A 14,217-nucleotide genomic window follows, 5' to 3' on the forward strand; every position below is an offset into this window, starting at 1 on the left:
TAGAATCATAGAATCATAGAATCATAGAGTTGGAAGAGACCACAAGGGCCATCGAGTCCAACCCCCTGCCAAGCAGGAAACACCATCAGAGCACTCCTGACATATGGTTGTCAAGCCTCTGCTTAAAGACCTCCAAAGTAGGAGACTCCACCACACTCCTTGGCAGCAAATTCCACTGTCGAACAGCTCTTACTGTCAGGAAGTTCTTCCTAATGTTTAGGTGGAATCTTCTTTCTTGTAGTTTGGATCCATTGCTCCGTGTCCGCTTCTCTGGAGCAGCAGAAAACAACCTTTCTCCCTCCTCTATGTGACATCCTTTTATATATTTGAACATGGCTATCATATCACCCCTTAACCTCCTCTTCTCCAGGCTAAACATGCCCAGCTCCCTTAGCCGTTCCTCATAAGGCATCGTTTCCAGGCCTTTGACCATTTTGGTTGCCCTCCTCTGGACACGTTCCAGTTTGTCAGTGTCCTTCTTGAATTGTGGTGCCCAGAACTGGACACAGTACTCCAGGTGTGGTCTGACCAGAGCAGAATACAGTGGCACTATTACTTCCCTTGATCTAGATGCTATACTCCTATTGATGCAGCCCAGAATTGCATTGGCTTTTTTAGCTGCCGCGTCACACTGTTGGCTCACGTCAAGTTTGTGGTCAACCAAGACTCCTAGATCCTTTTCACATGTACTGCTCTCAAGCCAGGTGTCACCCATCTTGTATTTGTGCCTCTCATTTTTTTTTCCAAGTGCAATACTTTACATTTCTCCCTGTTAAAATTCATCTTGTTTGTTTTTGCCCAGTTCTCTAATCTGTCAAGGTCGTTTTGAAGTGTGATCCTCTCCTCTGGGGTGTTAGCCACCCCTCCCAGTTTGGTGTCATCTGCAAATTTGATCAGGATGCCCTTGAGTCCATCATCCAAGTCGTTGATAAAGATGTTGAATAAGACCGGGCCCAAGACAGAACCCTGTGGCACCCCACTAGTCACTCTTCTCCAGGATGAAGAGGAACCATTGATGAGCACCCTTTGGGTTCGGTCAGTCAGCCAGTTACAAATCCACTGAGTGGTAGCATAGTCAAGACCGCATTTTACCAGCTTCTTTACAAGAATATCATGGGGCACCTTGTCGAATGCCTTGCTGAAATCAAGGTAGGCTACATCCACTGCGTTCCCTTCATCTACCAGGCTTGTAATTCTGTCAAAAAACGAGATCAGGTTAGTCTGACATGACTTATTTTTCAGAAATCCATGCTGACTATTGGTGATCACAGCATTCCTTTCTAGGTGCTCACAGACTGTTTGCTTAATGATCTGCTCCAGAATCTTCCCTGGTATTGATGTCAGACTGACTGGGCGGTAATTATTTGGGTCCTCTCTTTTCCCCTTTTTGAAAATAGGGACAACATTAGCCCTCCTCCATTCTGCCGGGACTTCGCCTGTTCTCCAGGAATTCTCAAAGATGACTGCCAGTGGTTCTGAGATCACACCTGCTAGTTCTTTTAATACTCTTGGATGCAGTTCATCTGGCCCTGGAGACTTGAATACATCTAAACTAGCCAAGTATTCTTGTACTATCTCCTTAGTTATTCTGGGCTGTGTTTCCTTTGCTGAATCATTTGCTCCAAATTCTTCAGGTCGGGCATTGTTTTCTTTATCGGAGAAGACTGAGGCAAAGAAGGCATTGAGGAGTTCAGCCCTTTCTGTGTCCCCTGTTTGCATTTCACCATCTTCTCCTCTGAGTGACCCCACTGTTTCTTTGTTCTTCCTTTTGCTACGAACATACCCATAAAAGCCTTTTTTGTTGCTTTTAACCTCTCTAGCAAGCCTGAGTTCATTCTGTGCTTTAGCTTTTCTGACTTTGTGTCTACACGTGCTGGCTATTTGTTTGAATTCCTCTTTGGTGGTTTCCCCCCTTTTCCATTTTTTGTACACATCCTTTTTTAATCTTAATTCAGTTAAAAGTTCTTTAGATAGCCACCCTGGTATCTTTTAGGCACCTTCCATGTTTCCGTCTCATTGGTATTGCCTGACCTTGTGCTTTTACTATCTCCCTCTTAACAAACTCCCAGCCATCATGAACTCCCTTTCCTTTTAGTATTGCTGTCCATGAGATCTCACCCAGCACTTCCCTAAGTTTTATGAAGTCGGCTTTCTTAAAGTCAAGAAATTGAGTCCTAGTATGCTTGGCTGCTCCTTTCCGCTGTATCGTAAACTTCAGAAGAGCATGATCACTCGCGCCTAATGATCCATCCACATCTACCCCACTAACCAGGTCATCAACATTGGTTAGGACCAGATCTAAAATGGCTGTTCCTCTTGTTGCTTCTCCCACTTTCTGGACAATGAAGTTGTCTGCAAGGCCAGTGAGGAATCTGTTTGACCTTATGCTCTTGGCTGAGTTTGACGTCCAACAAATATCCGGGTAATTGAAGTCCACCATTACTACTATCTCCCTTCCTTTTGCATGCTTGGCCATCTGTTCCAGGAAGGCATCATCTATGTCCTCCGTTTGGCTTGGGGATCTATAGTAAACTCCCACAATCAGGTCTCTGTTATTCTTCTCTCCCTTAATTTTGACCCAAATGCTCTCACTTTGGCTTTGAGGATCTAAATCTTGGATCTCTTCACACGTATACACATCCCTGACATATAACGCCACTCCTCCTCCTTTCTTGTCTGGTCTGTTTCTCTGAAATAGATTGTATCCCCCCATTATTACATTCCAATCGTGGGACTTATCCCACCAGGTTTCAGTGATGCCTATTATGTCATATTTAGTTTGCTGTACCAAGAGCTCAAGCTCATCTTGTTTATTTCCCATGCTTTGCGCATTAGTGTACAGACATTGAAGTCCATTAATCATTCCCCCGTGTCTCTTATTTAAGGATTTTTTCCTCCCACCACTAGGTCCACGTGCTGTTTGCTCCATTTGGTCTATGACATTTGGATGATCATCTTCATTCATTGATAGTCTCCTACCTTCAGGAGCACTGTCTCCCTCCCCCACATTAGTCAGTTTAAAGCCCTCCTGATGAGGTTTCTGAGATTTTTGGCAAAAACATTTCTCCCAACCGTTGTGAGGTGCAGCCCATCACTTGCCAGAAGTCCATCTTCAAGAAACTGCAGTCCGTGATCTAAGAATCCAAACCGTTCCTGTTTACACCATTTGCGAAGCCAGCTGTTCACTTCCACTATTTTCCCCTCTCTCCCTGGGCCACGTCGTTCAACTGGGAGGACAGACGAGATGACAATTTGTGCATTTAGTTGCTTCAATTTCCTGCCGAGAGCCTCGTAGTCTCTTTTGATCTTCTGGAGGCTATTGCTTGCAGTGTCATTGGTTCCCACATGAACCAAGAGGAAGGGGTATTTGTCAGTGGGTTTTATGATTCCTTGCAGTCGTTCAGTTACATCTTGGATCTTAGCCCCGGGGAGATAGCACAGTTCCCGTGACATCTTGTCAGGCCCACAGATCACTGCTTCTGTTCCCCTCAGTAGGGAATCCCCTATCACCACTACACGCCTCCTCTTGGGTTTGGTCGGGGTTCTTCCGTGAGCTGTCCGTTCCAAGGTCGCCTGCACATTCTCTGAGGACTGACTTTGCTCCTCGTCTTCATATACCTGATCGACTGTAATGAGGGAGAGATCCTCAAATGGAGTCTGCTCTTTGTCTTCCATGCTAGGGGAGAGGACCTCAAAGTGATTGTGTATTTCTAAACAATCAGAGTGAACCCTGGGCCTCCTACTTCTTTGAGTCACGTTTCTCCATATATCTGGCTCCTGTGTTGGTGAACTAGCCTCCTTCTCAGGGGAGTCCCCTGTCTCCTCCTTGGTGGAGACGGTGTGCTCTGTTGCTTCCAAGAAGAGCTCCAGCTCTCTAATTCTTTGGAGCGTAGCTACACGTTCCTCCAGTTGCTGGACTTTGTCTTTTAAAAGGGCAATCAACATGCAATTGCTGCAGGTAAACCTGCCTGCAACCTTTGGCAAGATGGCAAACATTGCGCAGGAATTGCAGGCGACTGCAGCTGTTCCCTCCCCTTCCATCTTGAGATCGTGTCGTTGGGGGTGGCTACAGAGGTCCTCCATCATAAAAAGCTTGAAGACAGGACAAATAACTCCCCCCCCCAAAAAAAAAAACGTCCAGAAGACGACGCAAGTAATCAAAGCTTTTCAGCGAGTGTATGCTGATGTGATTGGTCCTCTAGCACCATCTAGAGGCAATGCAAGATATTATCTTGTGTGTGTGGATTATTTCTCTCATTATGTGTGGGTATATATATTGCAGAAACCACAAGAAGCCTTAGAAAGGTTTAAAGAATTTTGTGACAAGGTTAAGAATGTTCATAATGCTAACATTGATTGTCTTTTCACAGATGAAAAGCCAGTTTTTCTTTTACAGGATTTTCAGGATTTCCTGGATAAGAAAGGGATAAGGCACAAGACACAAGACTGCTGTTTCTGCAGAAGCATGGAACAGAAGTGTCTGTGTGCAAGTGAACAAAGAATTGTAAAATGGCATGAAGGCACAATTGCTGAGTTCACATTTGCCACATGAGTATTGGGCGGAGTCGATATTGTGTTATTGTTAGTCTTGATTGAGAAAGGTTTCAAAAGATTTGGGAAGTTCTCCTTTTGAGAAGCTGTTCCGTAGAAAACCTTTTGTTGCCCATTTTAAGGTTTTTGGGTCTCATGTGAAGACAGAAGCTCCAGGTGGAGTAAAGAATGCTAGAGGCATTTTTGTGGGTTATGAAAAGGGTCTCTACAGAGTAATTTTGTCTGAATCTGGTCAGGTGATTCTCAGAAAATTTCTAGAGAGTGCTCCTGAACAGGAGAGAGTAATTGTTCACACATTTCCCACTGAGGACAATTCAGATGTTGACGATGATTTTACTGATTACAGTGGTACTCAGAGTGACAGTGATAGCTCAAAGAGCTCAGTTGACACAGTCATTGAGAGGAAATCTCACACAATGGCTAGACCTTCACAAATGAAGGATGAACCACTGTTTACTATTGGAACTGGTTCTCCAAAGAGTCCTGAGACTGAACCAGTGAGCAAAGAGGATCAGCACCTCATACGTAGGTCTGAGAGAGCTACAAAGGGTGTACCACCCAAGAGATATTCAAAAGAGTTTGCTAACTTAGCTGTTGCATGTGTTACTATTGTTGACAAGTCAAGACAGGTTGAAGCTGTGTCTAAGTCAGAGACAAAGACACAACAGGGAGTTGCTAAGTGTAACACTACATTCCCTAGCCAAGGTAATGCAGATGCACTCATTCCTTGGAAGTCAGACTACCAGAGAGGTACACTGGGGAAACCAGTGGCGGGTAGTTCCAAGGGTGGAACTGAAACAACAGGGGAGTGTTATATGTATAACAACTGTTTGTTTTCTTCTCTGGATCACGCTTTGCTCGCAGCGCACATTGATTCATATGGGGGAGTATGTTACGATATAGAAGCAATGCGGCCGCGAGCTGGTAGCTTGAAAGCAAAACATAATGGGAATGTTGGGACTGTTCCATGGGAAACAGAGGGACAGTCAATTCACAGTGCAGAGGGCGCCGGAATTAGCTGAGAGTGTAATATGAGCTGTACAGGAAGTACAGGTGGAGTTTGTCTCTCGGCAGTTGGAGTTTGAAGAGAGCAGTCGTGTTTTTCTGTAACGCTGCAAAGACAGAAATAAAGGCATGTAAATACGTTTCTGTCTATTTCTTTCCCCTGCCGGGGGGGGGCAGGAAAGAGGGGTGTTGTAATGGGATGATTAGCTGCTTGTGCGTAAAATCGTGCTCCCTCAGAGTTTGTGCGACTCCACAAACCTCTGTGTGTGACAGAGCTCCACAAACATGTCTGCTCTTAGTCACTCGTAGAGTCTGACAGTGGCTGTCTGCGGAAGCGTTTCCAGCAAAGAAGCTCCTTAACGGAAACGCGTCTCCTGGACTCACGGCGTGACAGTTTCCGGCGAGGTGTGGGTCTCCCTATGGGAGACTCCGATACCTCCCCACTGTTCTCGCTGGAAGCGTCTCTGAGCCCTCCCTCCTGCTCGCATTCCCTCGGAGATCCACTTCTCCCCCTGCTGGTTCCTGCCTCAGCTGTTGAGTCTCTTTCTTCCTCCCTGAGACCCTCCACCGCCTGATGCTCCGATGGCAGTTCCCTGACATCCACCTCCCCTCCAGGGCCCCCCTCACCCCCTCCCATTTCCTCTTCCCTGGGAGGTGAAGGGTTAAAACCCCGAAAAGAATCTTCTTCATCTTCAGACGTCTCGAACAATTCCCTCCATCGATCGCCGTCCTGGCTAGCTGAATCCTCCTCCTCTTCGGAATCTGTGAACCCCTCCAACTCCTCTTCCTCGTCGGTGGTGGCAAAGTATTCCCTTCGGAACCTCGCTACAGGCTGAGGTTTGCGTGGGAACCTCTGATGAAAAGTTTCTATTAAAAATTCGTCATTGACATCCTCTGCCCTAACCCAGGTGTTTTCCGACTCCGGTTCCCCTTCCCACATTACCAAATACTCAACTTGATCTCCCTTCCACCTGGAATCGAGGATCTCCGCTACATGGTAGCTGTGTTCCTTCTCCTCCATTGCTGGTCCCCTAGTGACCCTCCCTTCACTGTCCCCTTTATACGGTGACAGCAATGACCTGTGGAAAACTGGGTGCAGCTTCATGTGGTTCGGTAACCGGAGTCTGAAAGCCACTGGGTTGACCTGCTGCATGACTTCAAATGGTCCCAGCCTTTTGGGTCTTAACTTCTTACAACCCCCCTTAGATCCAGCTTTGTAAAAATCTTTCCCTTCCTCACCCTGGTCAAAATATCATCAATCCTGGGCATAGGGAAAGTCACTGGTTCAGTCACTGCATTTAACCTCCTAAAATCACATACAAGTCTCGGCTTGTCCGTGTGCTTTTTATCCACAAAAAACACTGGGCTACCCCCCGCTGCTTTGGACTCTCTGATGAAGCCCCTCTTCAGGTTCTTGTCAATAAATTCTCGCAACTCCTGCATTTCTCTGTCTGACATGGCATACAACTTGCCCACAGGAAGCTGTGCTCCAGGGAGTAAATTGATCTGGCAATCAAAGGGCCTATGAGGGGGTAGTTGGTCAGCTTCCTTCTCGCTGAACACGTCGCTGAGATCTGCATACTGTGGTGGTACCTTCACCTTCTCCATTACTTCAGTCCCTGCTAGGGTGGCTTGGGCCCCTGCTGAACCCTTTTCCCCTTTGCAGTGTTCTAGGCAATGTGCTGAACCAAAGGAAACCACTCTTTGATGCCAGCCCACCAGCGGATCATGTAGCGCTAGCCAGCTCATTCCCAAAATAATGGGAGCGCCTCCCAAGGTGGCCACATTAAACGCTATCAGTTCTGTGTGCCTTGCCACCCTCATTATCATTGGGACGGTCTGCAAGCTGACTCCTCCTCCCAACAACTCCCTGCCATCGATCGTGGTCACCTGCAGGGGGTTGCTTAAAGGGATAGTCTGTATCTGGTGTTCAGCAGCAAACTCCTTGCTCATAAAATTGCAGGAGCTGCCTGAGTCCAACAGCGCCTTTATTTTTAGGGGGTGTCCATTTTGCAGCTCTAGCGACACATCAATAACTAGAGCAGGTTGAGGAGCTTCTGGCACGGGCACTTTCACTGCTCTTTGGCCTGGCTGCAGTGCCCTGACTGTGGCAACCAGGCGTTGGCTTTTACCTGCTCCGTTTCTCCCTGCTCTCCTCCCTCAACAGCTCCCACCATCCCTTGCCATTCCTTCCTCTGGGGGCAGACTCTGGCAAAGTGGCCTGGCTGTTGGCAGAGATAGCATTTCCGGGCGCCTTTTCCCTCCTTCTTAACCCCCTCACTGGGTTTAGAAAATGCGCGCGCGCGCGCTGTTCCAATTTCCATCGGCTCTGCCGGCGGGAAAGCTGGCTCAGGAATGTCTGGAATGCGGAACTCCTTCCAACGTTCCCCTCTCCCTTCCCGCCTCTCCAAGGCTCTTGCCTCCTGACGCGCTCCTATGGTCAGCGCAGATTTGGTCAGCTGATCCATAGACACCGCCCTGGGGCTCCGGGACAGCTCGTCTTTCACAGCCGAAGAAAGACCTTCTTCAAATAGCATCTGAATAGGTGCCGCCGATAAATCCCAACCCAGTCTGTGAATCAGCATGGTAAACTCAGTCCAGTACTCACGGACAGATCGGCTTCCCTGCTTGCAAGCCATTAGCTGTCTGCGCACCACCCCTTCCTCAATATCGCTGGAAAACATGATATCCATTGCTCTAAAGAACTTCATCGTGTCCTTTAGGACGTCATTGTGCGTCGCCATTAGGGGTCGAACCCAGTCCCGCGCCCCTTTCTCAAGATGCCCAATTACGAAAGCAACTCGCGATTCCTCATCAGGGAACTCATCGAACTGCACATTAAGGGCATATTGCATCTCTGTCCTAAAGGCATGGTAGTCCTTGGGGTCCCCCCCAAACTTCTGCACCAATCCTGGTACCTTTCTGGGGAACTGAGTGGCTCTCCCCTTCTTGTCTGCATCCTGAGCCCTTCTCTCCTCCAGCCTCGCCGTCTGCAGCGCAAGTTGGACTTCCAACGCTCGGTACCTTTCTTCCAAGCTTGGACCAGCTCCAACTCCTGCTCCTCCGCTTCCGGCTGGTTCGCTCATGATGCTTTCTCCTGCACAGGCAGCGTACAGAGACTGTCAGACTGCTGTAATGGGTTGATTAGCTGCTTGTGCGTAAAATCGTGCTCCCTCAGAGTTTGTGCGACTCCACAAACCTCTGTGTGTGACAGAGCTCCACAAACATGTCTGCTCTTAGTCACTCGTAGAGTCTGACAGTGGCTGTCTGCGGAAGCGTTTCCAGCAAAGAAGCTCCTTAACGGAAACGCGTCTCCTGGACTCACGGCGTGACAGTTTCCGGCGAGGTGTGGGTCTCCCTATGGGAGACTCCGATACCTCCCCACTGTTCTCGCTGGAAGCGTCTCTGAGCCCTCCCTCCTGCTCGCATTCCCTCGGAGATCCACTTCTCCCCCTGCTGGTTCCTGCCTCAGCTGTTGAGTCTCTTTCTTCCTCCCTGAGACCCTCCACCGCCTGATGCTCCGATGGCAGTTCCCTGACAGGTGTGTTCTTCTCACGCTGAGAAGGATCGCCTATCGCGACCTAGCAATGCAGACAGGGAGGTCATCAGGAGATCAAGCCAGGTGCCTGGAGAGTTGCCAGTTTGTCCTGATAAAGGCTTGATTCCCAACAGTATCCACAGGTTTATCCACATGCTCGACAGTGGGGAGCACCAAGTGAGGGGTGTCACCTCCTATCTGCTCTTGGCTTGCAGTTATATCTTGTACGCCTGCCCCAAATGAGTACTACGTGGAGAAGATACACCCACTTGAAGAGTCGAATGCACCAGCGTACACTATGGGCCTTCGAACGCACTACTGGGTGAGCAGCCCAAACCCAGCACCCAACCAATACACCCTTCCACAGACACTGCGTCCAAAGCTGCCTGTCAAACCTGCAGCTCCCTGCCTCTCAATGGCATCCAGTGCCTCTGTGTGGGGCTATGCTAAAGACCTGGTGAGAGGGCCTGGCCCGGCAATGAATACCATACCTGAACCAGATGTTTACCTGTGCCACCAGCCATCCTACAGCATCTCCCAAAGGTTTGCTTCCTCCAGCAAGAACTATACACCAGGACCCCCTGACTACAATGCGGAGCTGGTCACCACCGACAAACCCAGAGCCCCACAGTTCAGTCTTGGGATTCGTCACTCTGAGTATTCTCATGGCACACCTCCAGTTTGTTTACTCAAAGAGTGAGGGTGGACTCACAGGCCACAGAGGTGACTTGCCCCTTTGGGTAGACCCACCTCCAAATAATTCCATTGTGACACAGTGTCAGGAAGCAGGTGTAAATAGCTTGTTTCAGAGGGAGAGATTCTGATGAACTTTGAACACGTTTGGGCTATGCCAGGGTCAGGTAATTGGGGAGGGGGACTAGATAGCCCTCCTTGGTGAGACAGGGGGTCTGCCTTGGTTCTTGGCAAAATCCTTTCTCTATCCTTCCTCCTTCCAGTGTGCATTACTAGTGAAGTGTTTCTCACCCCACCACTTAATTCGCTTTCTGTTACAGAAGATTATTGGGAAGAAAGCTAAGATGCTCTTTTTGCTCATATAAGAAATAGTTTTATAATTTTATAAGTATTACCTTTTTTTTTTTACAAAGCTCCATAAATATTTATTTTCCTTGCTACTATTCTATTTACACTGAGAATGAAATGCAAAATGAGAGAGCTGTTTTTAATATTGTGTTTTACCAGTGTATATTGAAGAGCCTTCCAAAGAGTGAATTTATAGGGCAGTCTATGTAACTTGTTTACATGTTACTTGCTTTGCGTAAGTAAGTAAATAAATAAATCCAATTTAGATCGCAGTTTTGGATTTTGTCAGCTTGGGATGACTAATGTACCTTCTAACATGCCTATCATCAAACCACATTCATTATGCTCTCAATTGATAAATGTAGGCTACATTGATTATGTTTATGAGCTCTGTGCATCCCTTCCCCCTCCATACCCAGGTGATTCAATGTATGAAAGGGAGAGTGAGACTGGGCTGCTTGGGTATCGTTTTCTATCCTAACCTCTTATTTGTTGCATGCAGCACCATTTCTGTTCTGCTACAGTTTGTCTCCTGCCAGCAAATATGTTATTTGTCTTGTCTGCTGGTGGTGAAATTATGGCACTTCACATCAGTCTCAAGGTTGAGGGTGCCTCTTGCCCACAACACATACACAGAATTTCCTCTAAGAGAAATGCTGGTTCTTAGCTCTCTCCTCCTAATCTAGATGAGCACCACAAGCCAAAAACCACTTTCTTGGGAAGAAGACTCACTGAACTCACTCACTTCACAATAAGAATGCGTAAGAACCAGGCTCTAAACTGCCTTTTTTCAATGTATTATTTATCCTGTAACAGGAATGTTTTCCCACTATTCTATTCTTCTATAAACCAGATGGGAACTAAGCTGCTCTTGCTCCATGTATCATTTTTACAGCACTTCCAGCCAACTGTATCCAACCTCTTTGCAAGTGCATGAGTGAAATATTATTATTAATAATTCAATTTTTTAATAATCTTTTAGCAAAAGATTTCAGGGTGGTGTACAACATTAGGAACACATTACAAAACATCAATGAGCAGGGCAGCAGTTGAAGAAGGAGCAAAAAGGGTTTTCTTGTGTGTGTGTGTGTGTGTGTGTGTGTGTGTGTTTCTTTGTGGCTGATTAGCTGTTCTCCCTTTGCAAAGGTCAGAGGGGGCAGGGTTTCTGTTGAGGCAGGGGATTAGCTGTGGGAGGAGCTTATCAGACCTAGCAGGGCAGCAGTTGAAGAAGGAGCAAAAAGGGTTTTCTTGTGTGTGTGTGTTTCTTTGTGGCTGATTAGCTGTTCTCCCTGTGCAAAGGTCAGAGGGGGCAGGGTTTCTGTTGAGGAAGGTGATTAGCTGTGGGAGGAGCTTATCAGACCTAGCAGGGCAGCAGTTGAAGAAGTAGCAAAAAGGGTTTTCTTGTGTGTGTGTGATTCTTTGTGGCTGATTAGCTGTTCTCCCTATGCAAAGGTCAGAGGGGACAGGGTTTCTGTTGAGGCAGGTGATTAGCTGTGGGAAGAGCTTATCAGAGCTTGCAGGGCAGCAGCGCGCGCAGTTTGATCCATCGTGTAGATTTAGGGGAGCTAGTCTCAAACGTTTGTTGGGGGAGACCTAGGGTTTTTTTGTGGGAGGAATTATTTGTCCTGTCTTCACGCTTTTTATGATGGAGGACCGCTGTAGCCACCCCCAATGACACATTCTCAAGATGGAGGGTGAGGGAACAGCTGCAGTCGCCTGCGGTTCCTGCGCAATGTTTGCCATCTTGCCAAAGGTTGCAGGCAGGTTTACCTGCAGCAATTGCATGTTGATTGCCCTCTTAAAAGACAAAGTCCAGCAACTGGAGGAACGTGTAGCTACGCTCCAAAGAATTAGAGAGCTGGAGCTCTTCTTGGAAGCAACAGAGCACACCGTCTCCACCAAGGAGGAGACAGGGGACTCCCCTGAGAAGGAGGCTAGTTCACCAACACAGGAGCCAGATATATGGAGAAACGTGACTCAAAGAAGTAGGAGGCCCAGGGTTCGCTCTGATTGTTTAGAAATACACAATCGCTTTGAGGTCCTCTCCCCTAGCATGGAAGACGAAGAGCAGACTCCATTTGAGGATCTCTCCCTCATTACAGTCGATCAGGTATATGAAGACGAGCAGCAAAGTCAGTCCTCAGGGAATGTGCAGGCGACCTTGGAACGGACAGCTCACGGAAGAACCCCGACCAACCCCAAGAGGAGGCGTGTAGTGGTGATAGGGGATTCCCTACTGAGGGGAACAGAAGCAGTGATCTGTGGGCCTGACAAGATGTCTCGGGAAGTGTGCTGTCTCCCCGGGGCTAAGATTCAAGATGTAACTGAACGACTGCAAGGAATCATAAAACCCACTGACAAATACCCCTTCCTCTTGGTTCATGTGGGAACCAATGACACTGCAAGCAATAGCCTCCAGAAGATCAAAAGAGACTACGAGGCCCTCGGCAGGAAATTGAAGCAACTAAATGCACAAATTGTCATCTCATCTGTCCTCCCAGTTGAACGACGTGGCCCAGGGAGAGAGGGGAAAATAGTGGAAGTGAACAGCTGGCTTCGCAAATGGTGTAAACAGGAACGGTTTGGATTCTTAGATCACGGACTGCAGTTTCTTGAAGATGGACTTCTGGCAAGTGATGGGCTGCACCTCACAACGGTTGGGAGAAATGTTTTTGCCAAGAATCTCAGAAACCTCATCAGGAGGGCTTTAAACTGACTAATGTGGGGGAGGGAGACAGTGCTCCTGAAGGTAGGAGTCCATCAATTGATGAAGATGATCATCCAAATGTCATAGACCAAATGGAGCAAACAGCACGCAGACCTAGTGGTGGGAGGAAAAAATCCTTAAATAAGAGACACGGGGGAATGATTAATGGACTTCAATGTCTGTACACTAATTTGCAAGGCATGGGAAATAAACAAGATGAGCTTGAGCTCTTGGTACAACAAACTAAATATGACATAATAGGCATCACTGAAACCTGGTGGGATAAGTCCCACGATTGGAATGTAATAATGGGGGGATACAATCTATTTCAGAGAAACAGACCAGACAAGAAAGGAGGAGGAGTGGCGTTATATGTCAGGGATGTGTATACCTGTGAAGAGATCCAAGATTTAGAACCTCAATGTCAAAGTGAGAGCATTTGGGTCAAAATTAAGGGAGAGAAGAATAACAGTGACCTCATTGTGGGAGTTTACTATAGATCCCCAAGCCAAACGGAGGACATAGATGATGCCTTCCTGGAACAGATGGCCAAGCATGCAACAGGAAGGGAGTTAGTAGTAATGGGGGACTTCAATTACCCACATATTTGTTGGATGTCAAACTCAGCCAAGAGCATACGGTCAAACAGATTCCTCACTGGCCTTGCAGACAACTTCATTGTCCAGAAAGTGGGAGAAGCAACAAGAGGAACAGCCATTTTAGATCTGGTCCTAACCAATATTGATGACCTGGTTAGTGGGGTAGAAGTGGAAGGATCATTAGGCGTGAGTGATCATGCTCTTCTGAAGTTTACTATACAGCGGAAAGGAGCAGCCAAGCATACTAGGACTCAATTTCTTGACTTTAAGAAAGCCGACTTCATAAAACTTAGGGAAGTGCTGGGTGAGATCCCATGGACAGTAATACTAAAAGGAAAGGGAGTTCATGATGGCTGGGAGTTTGTTAAGAGGGAGATACTAAAAGCACAACGTCAGGCAATACCAATGAGACGGAAACATGGAAGGTGCCTAAAGAAGCCAGGGTGGCTATCTAAAGAACTTTTAACTGAATTAAGATTAAAAAAGGATGTGTACAAAAAATGGAAAAGGGGGGAAACCACCAAAGAGGAATTCAAACAAATAGCCAGCACGTGTAGACACAAAGTCAGAAAAGCTAAAGCACAGAATGAACTCAGGCTTGCTAGAGAGGTTAAAAGCAACAAAAAAGGCTTTTATGGGTATGTTCGTAGCAAAAGGAAGAACAAAGAAACAGTGGGGTCACTCAGAGGAGAAGATGGTGAAATGCAAACAGGGGACACAGAAAGGGCTGAACTACAAACGGCGGCAACAGAATGCCCCTCGGTGGGTGACGATTG

General features: G+C 47.3%; 1 pseudogene across 1 annotated transcript in view; it reads left to right on the plus strand.

Annotated features, from left to right (window-relative positions):
- The window catches only part of LOC308578315 (protein CIMAP1C-like), an 841,760-nt pseudogene extending 831,966 nt beyond the window's left edge, over positions 1 to 9,794 (plus strand). The window contains exon 5 of the transcript in view: positions 9,310 to 9,794. The product of the transcript in view is annotated as a protein CIMAP1C-like (transcript). The remainder of the gene's footprint in view (positions 1 to 9,309) is intronic.
- The last annotated feature ends 4,423 nt before the right edge of the window (positions 9,795 to 14,217 follow it).

This window comes from Podarcis bocagei (assembly GCF_964188305.1).
Source record: "Podarcis bocagei genome assembly, chromosome: W".
NCBI classification, from domain to species: domain Eukaryota; kingdom Metazoa; phylum Chordata; class Lepidosauria; order Squamata; family Lacertidae; genus Podarcis; species Podarcis bocagei.